We start from the raw sequence: 19,345 nt of genomic DNA on the forward strand, positions 1-19,345 counted from the left end.
CATATAGGGTCCAAAAAACAGTGCCTTGTGGAGTCTAAATAATACCTCCATGTAGAGTCCAAAAACCAGTGCCAGATGTAGCATAAAAAATACCTCCATAGACTGTCCAAAAACCATTGCTATGTGGAGCCATAAATAACACCTCTATATCCAGTCCAAAAAACAGTGCCTTGTAGAGTCTAAAAAATACCTCCATATAGAGTCCAAAAAGCAGTGCCATGTGGAGCCTAAATAATACCTCCATGTAGAGTCCAAAAAGCAGTGCCATGTAGAGCCTAAATAATGCCTCTATATAGGGTCCAAAAAACAGTGCCACATGGAGCCTAAATAATACCTCCATGTAGGGTCCAAAAAGTAGTGTCACGTGAAGCCTAAATAATGCCTCCATATGGTGGTCAAAAACCAGTGCCATGTAAAGCCTAAATAATACCTCCATATGGTGGTCAAAAACCAGTGCCATGTAAAGCCTAAATAATACCTCCACACAGTGTCTGCAAAACAGAAAAACAGTACCATATGGAGCCTAAATAATACTTGCAACGTCCAAAAACTGTGTCATGTAGTACCTGAATAATACTTCCATACAGTGTCCAAAAAAGTGCCATGTGAAGGCTGATACCTGCATACATTGTCCAAAAACTGCCACATGGAGCCAAAATATTACAGCCATACATTGTCCAAAAACAGTGCCATGTGGAGCCCAAAATACCTCCATATAAAGTAAAAAAACCCTATGCCATATGGATCCAAAATAATACCTCCCTACAGTACTTCTAGGAACTATGCCAAAATTGTAACAAAAATTGCAATTATGTACCGTATACCTCCTATTAAATGTACACTCACCATTCCATTAGAATCCCTACAGAAGTACTGCTCAGTCATTTATGAGTACTGTAGGGAGATTTCGGCTCTACATGGTACTGTTGTTTGGGCACAGTCTGGAAATATTAGCCTGTTATTGAACAGCATAGAAGTACTATTTAGCGGCTATATGCCACTGCTTGGGCACTATCGTTGTATTCTGTAGCTACTGTTATATTTTTAATGTACTATATAGCATTGGTGTTTGGGCACTAAATAGAAGTATATTTTAGATACTTTATGGCACAGCTTGGGCACTATTATTTAGGTACTGTAATCTGGGCCTATATTTTTATGTACGGTTTAGCACATTTATTGGGCACTGTATGGAATTATTATTTAGTGGCTGTATGGCACTTCTCAGGCAATATGGTGGTATTATTTAGGTACTGTTATTTGGGGAAGATATTTAGGTATTTTAATCTACAGCTTGACATTGTTATTTAAGTACTGTTTTGACGTACTATTTAGTGGCTTCATGGCACTGCTTGGACAGTGGTACTAGATACTATTTACATACTGTATAGGGTACTGTAATGTGCCGTATGGCACTGTTACTTGGGCACTATATATTACTTAGTGGTTGTATGGCACTTCTTTGGCACTATGGCTGTATTGCTCAGAGATACTGTTATTTGGGGACTGGTTTGGGGTATTTTTAATGTACAGTTTAACATTATTTGGACACTGTGTAGTATTATTAGTAAGGCATTGACACTATTATTAAGGCACAATATAAAGGCATTGATAGGACACTGTATGTCACTATTTTTTGGAGGTAATAGTCACTCAGTACAAAGTAGAACATTTTTTGGGTCCAGACCCACAGTTTGGTAAAAAAAAGCTCACCACGAACCTTAAAGGAGTTTTCTGGAATTTTCATATTGATGGCCTAATAGGTCATCAATATCATATTGGCGGGGGTCCGACGACCAGCACCCCCACCGATCTGCTGTAAAAAGAAACTGTGACGCTCTGTGAGCACTTAGGCCTCTCCCTAGGCCAGTGATGTTGCGTTTATCGGTCACATGACCTAGGCGCAGCTCAGCCCCATTCAAGTGAATGGTTCTGAGCTGCAATACCAAACATGACCACTATACAATGGACGGCGCTGTGCTTGGTAAGCAGCAAATAGGCAGCAGGGCTCACCAGAGCTCAAGTAAGGACCTAGGCCTCCTCAAACAGCTGATCGGTGGCTGTGCTTGGAGTTGGACCCCGGCTGGTCTAATATGGACGACCTATCCTGACGATAGGCCATCAATATGAAAATTCCTAGAAAATCTCTTTAATGCTACCTTGATTGTAGGTCCCATTCTTCTATGGTGGATCACAAGCCAAGAAACACAGATATATTGATTTATTGCTGTCTCTTGCTATACGACATCTCAGAGGCAGTGATTATATGCAGTAGGATATGCAGGATATGCAAATGAATTTTTGCTCTGTTTTTGATCAGGCGATTTAAAGGGGAAGCCTCTATTTACTTATGGAGGAAGTGGGGGTGACCACACTCAACCCATAATTATCAGAAATCCGCACAGCCGTACTCTCACAACTCTTATTTCCAGGAAAATTCAATTTGCTTTGTGGCCTCGAGACAATCAGATACAGAGCGGAGAACATATGTTAAACTCATCTTTTGATTTTTTATTTTTTTTTACATCTGAAAAATAGAAACACAAACGGATCTACTTTTAACCAGCAGAAATGGGCAAAACCGTGAAAAGGCAGCGATTTAGCCAAGTCCCCAGGCTTTGACTTTCATCCCGGAGCCAGGGAAACTGAGCTGAAGTTATCATTCTGCCAGAGTCAGTGGAAAAACACAACGCGGTGTCATGAAGAGCAGATTGCCATGTTTTACATGTGTATTTTTAGATAGCCGGTGGCTATGGGCCAGAAGAAGACAATGGGTTTGGTGCTGCCGTATCAGGGACCAGAAAATCAGATGACCAGAGTTGCCACTCATTATAGGTCAGTTGTGGGACTACCTTGATCCCCCAATTTTGACATGGGATTGGGGGGGGGGGGGGGGGTCCGTGTTGCAGTTGCATTTTGCTGAAGTAATCTTGAGATGTTCCATTGAGTGCGTCTCTTGCGCCAGTCATGCATCTTCAATAGTAGCATCTACGGTCATTATCTCGTCAGTTGTGTGACTACCTTGAGCCCCCAATTTTGACATGGGATTGGGGGGGGGGGGGTCCGTGTTGCAGTTGAAATTTGCTGAAGAAATATTGAGACGTTCCAATGGGTGCACCAGTCATGCATCTTTAATGGTAGCATCTACGGTCATTATCTCATCAGGGTCTAATTGCCGTTAGCAAACTACACGTCTCCTTGAGGTCCCTGGAGTAAAGCAAAGTGCCATTCGGCATCATGGTTTCTACCAAAAATGGTCATTACTGAAAAATTAACCCTTTCCTCCAATTTGAACAATCACTGTTATTAGCCCTTCTGATTGTTAAAAGGCTGTGTGCACCTTTGGGCCTGGCCATAGGGAAATCTCCTGGTGGGCCGATGCCCAGGGGGCTGCCTGAGTCCTCCTCACGGCCGCCAGCCAGGTAAGTAATGAGAGTATTAAGAAGTCCCGTTTTGCAGCCCATAGACTTCTATTATGCCTCTAAAGGCATTCCGTTATGCATTCTGTCATAGAATTGCGTTATGGTCCGTGGTAACGGAATCCATAACGCAATTCACCTTTTACCACCAAAAGAAGTGTGAACGAATTTCAAAATATGAAATTCACTCATCTTTACTGGCGACCCCACATTGCAACTGGAGTAGGAGGACAGGACGTGGCAGCTGGAGCTGGCCACCACAGAAGGGCAGCTTCTGGGGCAGTATTTTGTCTGCACCGTGGTCTTTGGCTCTGTTAGGGGCAGTATTTTGCGCCGCAATATGGCATTGCTGGTCCTGCCTTCTCTCAGTTTGGACACGCCTACAACATGGGGCCACTTTTAGTTTTTTTTTCCAGGGCCCCTTTAAGCTTCCAGTCCGCCTCTGAACTGTTGATTAACACTATCCTACCCTTATGCAGTTCTGTCACATTGCAGTATCTGCCCCCTTTTCTTGCTAACCTGCTAAGCAGCAGTGGACAGACAGAAGGAATTGTTTGTAGTCTGTAGTCATGGAGACACAAAGGTTTGCATAGGAGCTGTAAACTCAAAATGGTAGGATGTTTTTAATCAAAACTATTTGCAATGTTGCCTTTTTTTTATTTATTTTAGATGCGCTGGTGCCCGTAGGACATGATACAGTAGTATATAAAGCTCCATCCATAATTTAAAAGACTTTTCATAGCAATGATCAGAACACGAGGACGAGGTTTATAGATTAGCAAGGGATGGATAATAATAATTATGCTTCAGCCATTGCAGAATTGAATGCAGATTGATCGTGATTATGGAAGGAAGCCCTGACCTGCCGACTGGAAGTGCATTTCTACAACTGAAAGTCCTCCTTCTCCTAGGGTTTAAAGGGAACCTGTCAGCGGGATTTTGTGTATAGAGCTGAGGACATGGGTTGCTAGATGGCCGCTAGCACATCCGCAATACCCAGTTCCCATAGCTCTGTGTGCTTTTATTGTGTAAAAAAAACTATTTGATACATATGGAAATTACCCTGAGATGTGTCCTGTATATGAGATGAGTCAGGGACAGGACTCCTCTCAGGTTAATTTGCATATGTATCAAATCGGGTTTTTTACACAATAAAAGCACACAGAGCTATGGGGACTGGATATTGCGGATGTGCTAGCGGCCATCTAGCAACCCATGTCCTCAGCTCTATACCCAAAGTCCAGGTGACAGGTTCTCTTTAAATCAGCTCAGGAGGACTGGTTCCTTATAGATTAGGGCATTTACTGAGCAATCTGCTGCTACATGCACTTACTAAAAGGCCGTCAGGGTAGGCGTTGATGCCAAAACAGGGATAAATCTACTAGATAGCCACAGTGACCCCATCATAAAGATAGCCACAGTGACCCCATCATAAAGATAGCCACAGTGACCCCATCATAAAGACAGACACATTGACCCCATCATAAAGATAGCCACAGTGACCCCATCATAAAGACAGCCACAGTGACCCCATCATAAAGACAGCCACAGTGACCCCATCATAAAGATAGCCACAGTGACCCCATCATAAAGACAGCCACAGTGACCCCATCATAAAGACAGCCACAGTGACCCCAGCCAAAGTATTCTCAAAAGAAAACCATAGTGCCCCTTAAGTTCCAGACATAGCTCCCCTAAGTGTGAGCGAGAGCCCCTATACATTTGGTGTGTGCCCCTTATTTTCTGTTCCTCTGCGCTGTGGACTGAGATGATCTCCTGTTTACACCCCTCAGACACCCCTCCAGTTTGGCTTCGTCTGGTTCACACACACAAATATGGAAGCCATCCCACCCTGAATATATATTACGGGTGTGAATTGGAATAAACAAGAGATTACAGAGGAGTCCACCTGCATGTAGTGTTACAGCACAGAATAGACCTGATTATTGTGGAGGAGCCAGTGCAGGAATCTCATTCTCCTCCCTCTATTGATACTTGCTTTTCTCTGCCAAAAATAAATTAGAAAAATAAAAGCCTATCTCACGGCGGGAACCTGTGGTGTAGCTAAGCCAAGTCCCCATGTACAATCAAACACCTGTGTAATCACCCCACACAATGCTGGGATATCTCCGTTCTGGAAAATCTCCACAATTCTTTTCATGTTCACATTCAAACCTATGGCTGTTGGGCTTAAAAGCTGCAACCTGACACTGAGCTGACCCATGTGGTGCATGGCTTATAATAAAGGCATGCAGCCCTCCCCCTAAATGTGAGATCCAAAAGGCTGAGATTGTGCAGAACAATAAAACGCGGGTCCATGTCCGTCCACCATTGTCAAACCTTTCGGCATTGTTTAGTTTATTTGGAGCGTGACTTCATATATCATCTGATTGACGCTTGAGCGGGGAAGGGAAAGCGTCAGCTGCTATGTGCGCATTTGAGGCTCTGGTCACTTTTCTAGTAGGAGATGGCCTGTAGGGGGCCCTAGTGGTAACTGTGGTAGTAGAACAGCAGGTTTAGTTGAGGCATAAGAAAGGGATTTACATAAGTCTTCACTCCGCAGAGGTGCATAAGCATGATGGTTTCGGTTCACCCACCAGTACATAAAACACAACTGCAGCGTCCCACTCAGGACACGTGGGAACTGCAAAATTACTGTAAAACGGCATTATCCTACTGCATGTCATTTTGTATTGCAACACCTGTTGTATCCCTGTCATAGGCTGGTCTGGTGTGATTTATACATCCCACCACTAGATGGGGATAGTACTTAGGTCATATAAATACTTAGGTCAGGCCTAGTGGGACAGGTTAGTGGAATGGTTCTGGAGCAGGCTCAGACTGGCCCACAGGGGTACAGGGGAATCCCCCGGTGGGCCCCTGAGCAAAGTGGTCCCCTAGTCTTCCACCCCCTGCACAAGTGGCACATAACACAGTAGACTTACTGCACTACATACATATATTCAATGTACAGCACCTCAACCAGCCGATGTTCATATAAAAAACTTGTTAAATTATTTATTATATTTGAATGTATCCGTATGGTGGGCCCCCAAAATAAATTTTACTGGTGGGCCCCAGGTACCCCAGTCCGACACTGTTCTGGAGTCATTAGGAGGTTAGTGAAGAGCAGAGCCAGTTGTAAAACTGAGGCTACACACCATACATAGTGGGTTAAGCCAGATACAGAAATCAGGTAGAGCCAAGGTATGAGGCGCAGGAGAGCGTTTTCCTCCTGTGACCCTCTTAGATCCTAGATCCTATAACCAGAGGATAGCGTTTTCGTCCCTGGAAAAAGATAACCAAGATAAACCCAGCCAAACCTATTAACAGTGGATCAACAGAATTCCTCTAAATTGCAAAAGACTGTATTCTGTCTGGATGTGTTGTATCCTACCACTGTCTACTTTATTCTTACCACTGGTTGTACCACCATTAACAGTACTGGCGTCACGACAAATACCACCAAGGGACCCAGCCGCCACAAGCACCCTAAACACCACTGCCACTAAGGGCACCTCGACCTCCATCTTGGCTGGTGCTTCCCTACCACAGAGCGTGCCCCGGAGGATTTCGTGATGTCTTCCTCAACACTGTGCTGCCAGCCCAGAGAGGCTTTCTGCTAACCGTGAGTAAACCGATGAACTGTGTTATTGTTTGGCCCCTCATCGTCCCACCGTGCACCTCACGTGCTGCCCCTGCGGTTCTGGCTGGCTGCACAACTTTACGGTTGCAGCTATTGCTGATGGCGGTTTGCCACAGACGAGACCGGCTATATCCACTTATCGCTAGGACCCCTAGTCAGGTGTCCACATTCCCCACTTCTCCTCCAGATCCCCTTCACTGAGGCCTACTTGTCGTTCCCTCAGCCAACTCACGCATTGGGACCTTGGCATGACACCACATATAGGCCTCAACCTTAGCATCACTCGTCATCCAAATGTTGCAGACTATTTGGCGACAGACAACCCCTCAGTGCTCCGAGTGCAGCTCCACCTCCCAGTGAAGGCACCATTACAGAATCTAGTCACTAGGAGCCCCTCCACCCACCTTCTACACTAAATTACACTTGGAAAACCGCCATCCTCACTTAAGCCTAAAAGTACAGACATATTCTCTGTGCCGTATTTAGCCTGCCGGATCCACAAACGGAGATGTGAACGAGCCCTTAACAGAAGAAGACAATGAGGGAGATTTATCAAACTGGGGTACAGTAGAACTGGCCTAGTTGTCCATAGCAACCAATCAGATTCCACCTTTCATTTTCTAAAGGAGCTGTGAAGAATGAAAGAAGGAATATGATTGGTTGCTATAGGCAACTAAGCCAGTTCTACTTTACACCAGTTTGATAAATGACCCCAAAAATGTAGTAAAATACAGCCGAGTGTAGTCATCTGGGTAAGTGTGTGCATATTTGTATCTGTGTATAGGAATATTTTTACCTTAAAGAGGTTGTGTCACGAAACATTCTACTTTTTTCAAACCAGCACCTGGGTCTGAATACTTTTGTAATTGCAAGTATTAAAGTTGTAGTATAGCCTGTAAGCTATTCAATAAAATGTATTTGAATAGCGCCACCTACTATTTGTTCTTTTCCTTATTTTTTTAATCCGTCTCACTGAGGTGGTCGCACACGCTCAGTTTAAATCTTTAACTGCCACCAGCCATATGTTCTGTTAGAAGTGATGGCATTTACAGGGAGAGAGCTACAGCAGAAAGGACGCGCCCACTGAGCTGCCACGCTGAAGATAATTGAGTAATTCGAGCTGTGAATATGGAGATCTCTGGATCCATGTTAGGTACAGGGTTTGTTCTAGCTTTGTTAGAAAGGTATTGTCGTGTCCTATATGATCTCTGATTTTCATATTTTTTACATCAATCATGGCATAACCCCTTTAAAGAGACATTTGCAAAGTTTTTATAACATATTAACAGCCCATATGTGAATCTTCTATGCTATTTTGGATATCATTTTTGGAAGTAATCCTATGTATTCTTCTTCCTGTCCTTACTCTTTAACTTCTTCTTTGTTTGACAGTCTTGCTTAAGGCCTCATGCACACGACCGTTTTTTTTTAAGGTCCGCAAAAACGGGGTCCGTAGGTCCGTGATCCGTGACCGTTTTTTCATCCGTGGGTCTTCCTTGTTTTTTGGAGGATCCACGGACATGAAAAAAAAATAAAAAATCTAAGTCAAGTTAGCCATTGAAATGATAGGAAAAAACGGACACGGATCACGGACACGGATCACGGACACGGATGACAATCTTGTGTGCATCCGTGATTTTTCACGGACCCATTGACTTGAATGGGTCTGTGAACCGTTGGCAGTGAAAAAAATAGGACAGGTCATATTTTTTTCACGGCCAGGAAACACGGATCACGGATGCGGCTGCCAAACGGTGCATTATCTGATTTTTCCATGGACCCATTGAAAGTCAATGGGTCCGCAAAAAAAAAACGGAAAACGGCACAACGGCCACGGATGCACACAACGGTCGTGTGCATGAGGCCTTAGGCTACATGCACACGATCAGGATTGCGTGCGGATTTGCATGCGGAAAATCCGCACCGTAGGTCATGTACATTGTATTCTATGAGAATTTGAAATTCTCAATGCACATGATGCAGATTTTTTCCACGCGGATTTTGACCTGCAGGTGCGGATTTTAAAATCCGCAGCATGTCAATTTATTTTATTTTTCCTGACCGGATTTTCTTCATTCACTTAGTGAAATCCGCATGCGGAAAATCCGCACCAAATCCGCACGCAAATCCGCATGCAAATCCGCACCAATTAATGCGGATTGACCGCACAGATTTGCCTGCGAACACCTGCGGATTTCAGTGTGGATTCTCCGCGCATGAATCCTGAACTTGTGCATGTACCCTAACTCTCTCAGTCAGACCATCACTGTGGCCAGAGAGAGCCTCAAATAGAGCATCACACATTAAACTAAATGCAATTATCTTCTGTGGCCATCCCTACCTAGGCTTATCCAGAGAACAATTGAGCTGTAATGCTGTAGTACGAATTCTACATCTACTATTATCAGTGGGATTACCTTGAAGATAACATCTTTCCCCTCACAGCAGCTGTAAACTGACTCCCATATAGGAGTTTTATCTCTCTGTGCTGATTGCTAGGACGATATTCTATATGTAATTTTCAACGGTATAGCAGTGCAGAAATGAAAAAAAGCCAAAAATTCAGAAAAAAATTATAATTTTTTTTTTTTTTTTTATGAATATTGAATTTACGTGCCTAGGCTATACATGTGTATCAGTGATTTTTGTTGATGTTTCTGTGGCTAAAGGGGCCCCCATGGCAAAATTTGCTTTGAAGCCACACAGGCACCAGATGAAATATCACTTCCGTCTTTCTTACCAGGCAGCACATGTTAACGCGGACATTTCTCTTTCCTACGGAATATTCCGCACACGCAGACTCAGTTCATTAAGTCAAGCTGAGCGGTGCCAGGGCAGAAATTACCTGGATGGTAATCTACATGGGTGGGGTCCTGTCTCCCACACCTTGGCAGAAAAAGAGAGCAAACAAGCGGGGGCGTGAAAAGGAAGACGAGAGGAAAGAGCGGAGGGCGAGACTGAAATCACTAATGGAGAAGAGACAGGACGTGATATAATGGCCACCGCATGGACAGAGGGCTATGAGGTCCATCAGATGTAGATGAATGGGGCTTGTGGAAGGTTTGGCATCAGCTTGGCTATTAGGAGAAACCTGAAGACCAAGACTAAGGTTACTTTCACACTTGCGGCAGAGTGATCTGGAAAGCAGTTCCATTTTTACCGGTCTGCAGTATTTTTAATGCCGAATCCGGTACTAATACATTCCAGTTGCTGGATCCGGCATGCTGCGGTATTTCTTCCGTCCAAAACGCCGTTCAGTGACTGAACTGAAGACATCCGGATGCATCCTGAACGGATTTCTCTCCATTCAGAATGCATGGGGAAAAACTGATCAGTTATTTTCCGGTATAGAGCCCCTGTGACGGAACTCAGTGCCGGAAAAGAAAAACGCTAGTGTGAAAGTGCCCTAAGACTAAACATATAGTCAACGAAGGGCAAAAACAAACTCTTTGACATGTAAAGTCCCATGGATATGGCAACGACATGGCGGTATAGTCCATACCGGTCCATATTACTGACCTGTAGATGCAATAGTCAAGAAGAAAAACCTGCATGTTCCTCAGGCAGGCTCGTAGCAGTCTACAGCCACCTGCTTGGGTCCTAACAGACATAACACTGATAAACATGGAGGCAGAAGAGAGCTGGAAGTGGCTGTGGTTTCTTGTAGGTGGGTGACCAAAGCTCCTTAACTCCAAAATAGCTGAGCATGGTTGGAGCCTGTCTGGAAAAGTATGGAGAGCAGCTCTGGAGCACAAACTGCTGCTCTAACAAGTGAGCTTTCTTTGGTAGAAGAGGAACATAGATATGTTATAGTGGTCCTTGAAGGACTTGTTGCTGTAGGTGGACCTCCGTTTCCAGGCAGATATAGTGTTAACAAGACATTAGCTAACCCTGGAGCTGGAAGTCGTCCTCCCCCAGAGAAGAGGAAAGGCGCAGCCTGTCTGTTTTATGTGGTTGACATTGCTGAACTTGAGAACTGTACAGCAGCTGGCTGAATGGGATCCAGCAAAAGCAACGGGAAGCCGCCCACTGGATCTGTACTCAGCATAATCTAGCATAGGGCTGGACTTTCCTGGTCCTATAGATAACAGCACCTGACTATGGGCAGCCACCAGTGACTTGTAACCAGGAGTGCCAGATAATGTTCTACTTATCACAGGAGGGGGCCCCGCTGGAGATCCACTTCATCCCAAAACCTCCCACCTCTGGGGAAACCTACAAGAAGGTCCTCAGTTACTTTGCATAAATCGGGGAATCAGCAAAGAAATGATCAACTCATTAGAATGTTGACACTGGATGACCGCCAAAAATACCCCAGTCCAACCCACCAACTCAACTGGTCAGAGATGGATAACCCAATTTATGCAAATAACCAACATTTATTTGTTACAAAGTTCTAAATAATAAATTTATATATAAAATCTGCCAACAGCCTGCTTGCTGACAGTTTCTAAATAAAAAGTCATGACATGCCCTGACGACCCACTCTATAGCAGCAGAAAAAAATGCTATAAATTCTAAACTGACAAATAAGAATAATAGTATAAAATATTTTAACTTAAAGGGGTTGTCTGAGATGATTAAAAATCTCGGACAAGCCCTGCAATGGTTAATACTCAGTGTCTCTGGTGGGGTTTTCTGTGACGCTGGTCCGGTCCTCCATGCGCTGCTTGTTTAAAACCTTTTGTGTATACAGCACGTGACCGCTGCAGCCAATCAAGTGTCCTCGGTGTTAGGGCTCATGCACAGGAACGTATTTTCGTTCCGTGTCCATTCAGTTTTGTTTGTTTATTTTGCGGACCGTATGCGGAACAATTCTTTTCAATGGGTACGCAAAAAAACTGAAGTTACTCCGTGTGCATTCCGTTTCCGTTTGTCAGTAGAACGTGTCCTATTTTTGTCCGCATTACGGACAACGATAGTACTGTTCTATTAAGGGTCAGCTGTTCCGTTTCGCAAAATACGGCATGCAGATTTTTTGCGGATTCGTTTTTTGCGGACTGCAAAATACATACGGTCATGTGCATGAGCCCTTAGACCGCTGAGGACAGTGATTGGCTGCAGCGACCACGTGCCCCACTGCAGTTTGTAAAAAAGTAATGGCAGGAGGACCGGACCGGCGCTGTAAAGAACAGCGGCGGAGAAAGGGGAGAGTATTTTTCATTTTAGGCTATTGCAGGGCTTGTTCAAAATTTAACCCCTTTAAATACAAAAACATATGTGAGCAGACCGGTTCTGGATTCCAAGAATTCCTGCATGGTCAGCCATTGAAAAGAAGATGCATTTTACTTCTACGAATAAGCCTCAATGGCGACCCGGAGTGACCTGTGATTTGGAGCAAAATTGCAGCAATGCTATGACTCACAACGTAAATGTTTTCTTGTGGGAAGGAAAGGTGCAACCAACCTTGAAAAAAAACACCCTTAAGCCCCTTTCACACGAGTGAGTTTGCAATGCGTGGCGTGAACGCACAGCACCCGCACCGAATCCTTACCGTTCACTTCTATGGGTCTGTGTACATGAGCGTTGTTTTCCACGCATCAGTTCTGCAATTTGCGGAACGGCACGGACAGCCATTAATATAACTGCCTATTCTTGTCCGCAAAATAGACAAGAATAGGACAGGTAATTTCTTTTTGCGCGGACCATGGAACGGAGCAACGGATGCGGACAGCACACGGAATGCTGTCCACATGTTTTGTGGCCCCATTGAAGTGAATGGGTCCGCACCCGAGCCGCAAAAACTGCGGCTCAGATGCAGACCAAAACAACGGTTGTGTGCATGAGGCCTTATTCAGCGTTTTTCACGCAGCCCTGACCCCATGAAAGTGAATGGGGCTTCAGTGAAAAACACATTGCCTCCGGAAGCAAGTGCGGGTGTGATGCGTTTTTCACTGATGGTTGCAAAGAGATGTTGTTTGTAAACCTTCCGTTTTTTATCACGCGCGTGCAAAACGCATTGCACAATGCAAACGCAATCGCAGACAAAACCGACTGAACTTGCTTGCAAAATGGTGCGAGTTTCACTGAACGCATCCGGACCTAATCCGTCATGCTCGTGTGAAACTCGCACCATTTTGCAAGCAAGTTCAGTCGGTTTTTTCTGCAATTGCATTCAGTTGTTCAGTTTTTTCCGCACGGATGCAATGCGATGCGTTTTGATGCGTTTTTCACGCGCATGATAAAAAACTAAAGATTAACAAACAACATCTCTTAGCCACCATCAGTGAAAAACGTATTGCATCCGCACCAGCTTGCGGATGCAATGCGTTTTTCACTGGAGCCCCATTCACTTCTATGGGGCCAGGGCTGCGTGAAAAACAACGCTCATGTGCACAGCCCCATTGAAATGAATGGGTCAGGATTCAGTGCGGGTGCAATGCGTTCACGTCACGCATTGCACCCGCGTGGAAAACTCGCTCGTGTGAAAGGGACCTTAGGGTTCCTTCACACACAGTTTTGGTGTTGGCATTTTTTGAAAAATAAAATTCAGCATTTTTTAAAGGGATTATCCCATGACTACTATGAGGCCCCTTTCACACGAGCAAGTTTTCCGTGCGGGTGCAATGCGTGAGGTGAACGCATTGCACCCGCACTGAATCCTGACCTATTCATTTCAATGGGGCTGTGTACATGAGCGTTGTTTTTCACGCATCAGTTCTGCGTTGTGTGAAAAAGGCAGCATCTTCTATATTCTGCGTTTTTCACGCAGCCCTGGCCTCATAGAAGTAAATGGGGCTGCGTGAAAAACGCATTGCATCCGCAAGCAAGTGCGGGTGCGATGCGTTTTTCACTGATGGTTGCTAGGAGATGATGTTTGTAAACCTTCCGTTTTTTATCACGCAACTGACTGAACTTGCTTGCAAATGGTGCGAGTTTCACTGAACGCATCCGGACCTAATCCTTCACGCTCGTGTGAAAGAGGCCTAAAAGAATTATATCACACAGTACATGACAATCTCTAACACAGCTAGAACCAGCCCTGCACCTCACATGGATCCAGAGATCTCCCCGTTCATTGCTCTGCTAGATTTATATCAATCTGGAAGCTAGGCGAATGTCCTTTTGCTGCAGCTGGTTGCAATTGAAGGACAGAACTGAGCGTGTGCGTCCACCTCACTGAGGTGGACAGAGAAATTAGAAACGGAACAAACAGCAGGTGGCGCTATGCAGATAGATCTCATTGAATAACTCAGTGGCTGTAATACATTTTTAATTACGTGCAGTTACAACAGTATTCAGATCCAGGTGCTGGGTTAAAAGAAAGTGGAGAATATTTTTTTGCAGAACAACCTTTTTAATGGAGTTATTTTTGCATGTCCAGCGTTTTGGAGGACAGTATGTGCCCCCATGTAATGTCACTTCTACTCTAGAGCTGTGTGGGAAAATGGCACTGGCAGAAAAACTGTCCTGCAAAACCTCCATTAGAAGCAAACAAAAAAAAACATTAAAAAAACACCTAACCCACAGAATGCTGCAATTTGCTAAAAAAAAATGCCATTTACATAAAATTTGCAGCTATCACTTATTTTTGTGGCAATATCAGACCGCAATGGTGCATGCTGTGATTTTCTCTGCATGGACCAATAGTTCCTGTGAATTCGGGCCCAATGTTGAGAACGTACAGAACAGACAGCACCCGGATGTCAACCATCGCTCATCTGAATGAGCCCCAAGCTACTGTAGATGCAGCTCAGCTCCACTTAGGTAAATGGGGCCGCGTTGTAGTTCCCTGCACAGCACGTAGATGGTAGCGCTGATGTAAAGGGTTAAAACTAGTGCTACAGTGGAGGTCCCAAAAATCGACCCCCTCCTCCAAACAGGAAGTGATGGGATATCCTACCAATATCCCCTTTAGGCCTCATGCACACCACCGTTGTGTGCATCCGCGTCCGTTCCGTCATTTTTCACAGTTTAGCGGAGGTCCCATTCATTTCTATGGAGCTGGGGAAAAAAACTGATAGTCCTCCGTTTTTTCTCCGCGTCCGTGATCCGTGATTCCAGTCCGTAAAAAAAATATAACCTGTCCTATTCTTGTCAGTGGAAAACGGAGGACGGACCCATTCAAGTCGATGGGTCCGTCAAAAAAAACGGATGCACAACTGGTATGTCATCCGTGTCCGCGTCCGTTTTTTTCTACAAGACCTTGGTGCAATAAAATTAAACTTTTCATTAACCTTCCTTTTTTTTTCCCTGTCAGACAAAAAAAAAAGGAAGACACAAGGAAACACAACTGAAGCAAAATCGGACACGGACCACTGAAGCCAAATCACTGACAGTGAAAAAACACTGTCGTGTGCATGAGGCCTAATCAGAGAGAACACCATATTGTCTATGGTCAGTCCTCTACTTCTGTGCAGGAAACAAGTGCCGGATTATCAGAATATCTTCACTAATGCATGCCGGATAAGGAGAATTTGACAGATTTTTTTGAAAAATAAATAAATAAAAAAAATCATGAATTGCTATAATTATTCCTGCAGAATGATATCACTCATGTGCTATACAACCCCAATTTGCAACCTGTGTCTCTCCAGGTGTTCTGGGACTACAAACCCTAGCTTCAGTCTATCAGGGCATGCTGGGAGCTGTAGTTCTCCAATACCCATAGCTTCTATAAAGCATGGATTGCACTACATAGATCACACAGTCACCCAAACCTGTATTTCCAGCGCACGGAATCGTATTCTGCGTAATCCCTTTAAGCTTCTCATTTTTCTTCTGCTTTCATTGCAAAATAACCAGCGAGGTCTCCTCTGAAAATAACCCAGCTCCTGCCTGCATCCTATAATACAATATAATCATCCAGGCTTTCATAAGAAATCATTGCACTGACCTTGCGCTGTGTCCGTCGGAGCAGGCAGCTATTATAGGACTGCTGGTTTGTTCCAAAAGTGGGAAAATATCAGTTGGGGGGGGGGGGGGGGGTGGACTGGAAATTGTCATTGATTTGTATGAAGAGAGCACTGCTTCCCTAGGAGTGGTTACATGAATGTACTCCCACCACTCCCTCGTAACCAAAAGTATTTGGCGTGGAGCCCTTCCCGTCCACCTGTACAATTAAGCTCTAGGCTCTGTGTGGGACTATGTACTGTGCCATCTTTCATCAGCAGCACTCCTATATTCAGATTGCTCATGTAACTTAAGACTTTATCTATTGTGGACTGAATGCAGGAACTTTCTTCAATGCAGATGCAAGAAAAGCTCTGGAAGACTCGGTACAAAAGCTTTATCAGCATTTCCCCCTCCATCTACTATTTAATATTGGTGTCTTCTTATGTGACAGGAGGACTTTTGGGTCCCCTTGGGCACCAGGGCCCAGATGCTACTGCTACCTTTGTGCCCCTATTGCTAAATACCTAATCCGCTCATAGGAACTTGAGGACTTAAAAACTCTGCTGAACATACCCATAGGCCCCCATTCATCCAGTGTCTGCCAAAAGGGTTCCCCCAGAAACTGACCAGAGCGTGGTGTCCACCAACAGTCCAGACTCCAGCCCTCAAACCACCAACTGAACCTAGAGCTAACTCATCAAACCACCAATTCATCCTAGGGCCAACTCATCAAACCTCCAACTTAACCTAGAGCCAACCCATCAAATCTCCAACTCTACCTAGAGCCAACCCATAAAATCTCCAACTCTACCTAGAGCCAACCCATCAAATCTCCAAATCAACCTACAGCCAACTCATCAAATCCCCAACTCTACCTAGGGCCAACCCATCAAATCTTCAAACTCAACCTATAGTCAACACATCAAACCACCAACTCAACCTTGAGCAAACTTATTAAACCTCCAACTCAACCATCAGCCAACCCATCAAACCAAAAATTTAACCTAGGGTCAACTCATCCAACCTTCAATTCTACCTAAAGCCAACCCATCAAATCTTCAAACTCAATCTAGAGCCAAACCATCAACCCAGAGCTGCCAAAGGCCAACCATGAACCAGCTTGTAATACTTATTAATAGACCATCATACCATGCCCAGCTGTCTGCCAGCTCAGTATACAGTAAAGTATGAAAGTAGCCTAACTATATCAAATCTCCAAATCAACCTACAGCCAACTCATCAAATCTCCAACTCTACCTAAAGCCAACCCATCAAATCTTCAAACTCAATCTAGAGCCAAACCATCAACCATCAACCAAACCATTACCCAGAGCTGCCAAAGGCCAACCATGAACCAGCTTGTAATACTTATTAATAGACCATCATACCATGCCCAGCTGTCTGCCAGCTCAGTATACAGTAAAGTATGAAAGTAGCCTAACTATATCATGGGTCCTCACTGAATCTGCATTCGCACTAATCATCATGGGAGACGCTGCCGCTACTGGATCTCCAGACTGATCTCATTCACCAGCGAAGATGAGCTAAGGATATGATTTCTCCTCCACGTGTACTGTGTCACTAGGAAATGATTTATGGCAGAAGGTTAAATTCATGATTTGGCCTTATCCACTAGGTGTGGCGTGTTTATTTTGTTTTTTGGGTGTGTTTGTATAGCTGTGAGGCATTTGGGAAAGGGGGGGGGGGTGAAATATTAGACAGTCATGTGACCCACAGACGGGAATTAAACATAATGACCTCAGAACGCAGTGTACCCTCATAATCACCCACGTCAAATGGCGCAATATCTCTTCATCTCCTAGCTGCAGATCTCAGTATGCTACTAAGGTGCATGTCTGCTAGGAATGATCCCTTTAAATGCCATAATAGGCTATGCTGAGCATGGTATATATAGTTTTGTGGGAAAAGATTCAGTAAAACTTGTAATTTATTTCTGTAAATCTCTTTCTATAGGTTAGGAGTCCAGTGGGCGGTCCTAGCTGTGATTTATAGCTATCCCTGTCTCTGTATACAGCTGTCAATCACTGAAAAAACGGGAGGTGTAGGAGGTGTGACTACTGCAGAGGAAACTGTGCTGCAGGTGGAGCAGGACCTGAGAAATATTACAGAGCCATACCGCCCAACTTTGAAAAGGCCAAGGAGGGACAACAGCAGCGGAGTGCATATTTTAAGCCATGCCTCTAACTCAGTCCAATGCCTATCTATATAGGCCAATCCTTCTCCAGTCCTCTTTGTGCCCCAACACAGTAATTATGCCATGCCCCGTTACTGCCACCATATTGTAGAATGCTTCCTTAGTGCTCCTTTCACAAGGGTTATGCAGCGCACGGGGGTCAACGTCCATGGGATCTCTTGAAGATGAGAAAAGTGCACAGGGCCCCTTTGAGTGATATGGTGGTACCCAGGTGTAGGAAGGCCAGAGTGGTGTAGGGTGACCTAAATGTTCCTAATGGTGTTGCACGTGTCACGGTGCTCCTACCTGGATACGCTGGAATCCCAGGAGCAGTCGTATGAAGCAAATCAAGGGGTAGTGGATGAAGGGGATGATGAAATAGGTTGAGTCCAGACCTTCTATATAGTTGAACAGCAACTTTACTTGAATAAACCTTTCTCCAAAACTGATTACAGGCTTTGTCTTGGTTTCCAGCAGGTTTTGGCATTGACTGTGGCAGGCAAACTCCTTTCTGCTGTACTCTACGTTCTGTAGGCTGGTCTGTCTCTAGTCGTATCCAGGGAACTTTATCCTCCTGGCTTCAGAGGCTTCAGGGTTTGGCCTCAATATCCAGCAGAGCTGACTGTGCTTTAGCTGGCCTAAGCAGGGCTTGTCCATCTCTCCCCTAGAAGGGGTAGGTTAGAGTGACTCTAACTGGCTAAACTCCTCCCTCTCTCAGAGAGAGCAAGAATGGAAAGAAGGGTTCTATTCCAGGTAAAGTAGCTCTGACATGCTTGCTGCTACCTGCTGGTCTACCAGGCATATTACACTTAAACAGTTACAAAACAAGTAAATGGGAATACACATTTTGCAGGCCCTGGCAATTAATACACGGAATGACACAGGGTTAACCGAAGGAGATAGTAGAGGGGTGCAGAAGGTGGTAATGTCACGACCATGGTTATGGTCGTGACTCCTTGAACCGCATGCAGTTGCCTGCGGTCTTGTTCTTGTTGTCAATCACAGGTGAGGGCTGAAGTATGTTGCCTCACCTGTGGTTGCCGCTGGCAACAATATGTATTGGCAGTATAGCAGCCTGAGCTGTTCTAGGCAGCTTGCTGTCAAGTGCATGCTGTTGCACATGCAACGTGTGTTTGTGTGTGCACTTTCTGTTCTGGTGTGCATGGGGTTTATTGTGTGTGTATTCCCCTTTAAGTTGCTGTTTTCCCTTTGTCACTACCCTGTTTGGTGATGGAAGGGTTAACTCCCTTC

General features: G+C 44.7%; 1 protein-coding gene across 2 annotated transcripts in view; it reads right to left on the minus strand.

The window, feature by feature from the left end:
- Positions 1-19,345, minus strand: part of ZBTB7C (zinc finger and BTB domain containing 7C) — a 200,796-nt gene that overhangs the window by 59,964 nt on the left and 121,487 nt on the right. Inside the window, exon 1 of one of the 2 annotated variants that reach the window (XM_044292639.1) lies at positions 15,902-15,964. The exons of the other annotated variant lie outside the window; for it this stretch is intronic. The gene's annotated coding sequence lies outside the window, so the exon portion shown is untranslated. Of the gene's footprint in view, positions 1-15,901; positions 15,965-19,345 lie in introns of those variants that run through there. 2 annotated transcript variants of the gene reach the window in all.

This window comes from Bufo gargarizans, chromosome 1 (genome assembly GCF_014858855.1).
Source record: "Bufo gargarizans isolate SCDJY-AF-19 chromosome 1, ASM1485885v1, whole genome shotgun sequence".
Taxonomy (NCBI): domain Eukaryota; kingdom Metazoa; phylum Chordata; class Amphibia; order Anura; family Bufonidae; genus Bufo; species Bufo gargarizans.